Source organism: Penaeus monodon, chromosome 34, assembly GCF_015228065.2.
Source record: "Penaeus monodon isolate SGIC_2016 chromosome 34, NSTDA_Pmon_1, whole genome shotgun sequence".
Classification (NCBI taxonomy): Eukaryota; Metazoa; Arthropoda; class Malacostraca; order Decapoda; family Penaeidae; genus Penaeus; species Penaeus monodon.
The window spans coordinates 31,324,163-31,324,486 of record NC_051419.1 but is presented as its reverse complement, the minus strand read 5'-3'; the positions used below and the strand labels follow the sequence as shown (position 1 = coordinate 31,324,486).

The 324-nt window shown below is 33.3% G+C and overlaps 1 protein-coding gene across 1 annotated transcript in view; it reads right to left on the bottom strand.

Moving 5' to 3' along the window:
* The window catches only part of LOC119594721 (mitochondrial proton/calcium exchanger protein-like), a gene marked incomplete in the record, with an annotated part of 38,055 nt that overhangs the window by 33,527 nt on the left and 4,204 nt on the right, over window positions 1-324 (bottom strand).

The following is a 324-nucleotide window of genomic DNA, read 5'->3' as shown; positions in this document are numbered from 1 at the left end:
ATATTAAAATTACACAGAGCAACGAATTTCAAGGCTCTGGCATATACATTTTTTGTGCAACATATATTCTTGCAAACTAAGCTTGAGTCATCAAGTCTTGTGCACACACATACATGCAAAAAAACAACTTTGACACAACTTTCACCCCTTTTTCATAATACACTTTTCACCAATGGTCTTCAGTTAATTTCTATTACACTGAAAGAAGCCACGAAATGCAGATAATTCGGTCAAAAGCATACTAGAACAGAAATCATTTGGCTTCTAAACGTTAAAAGAAAAATGGCTTAACATGTCAAATATGGAAGAGAGATTAATGGCTAA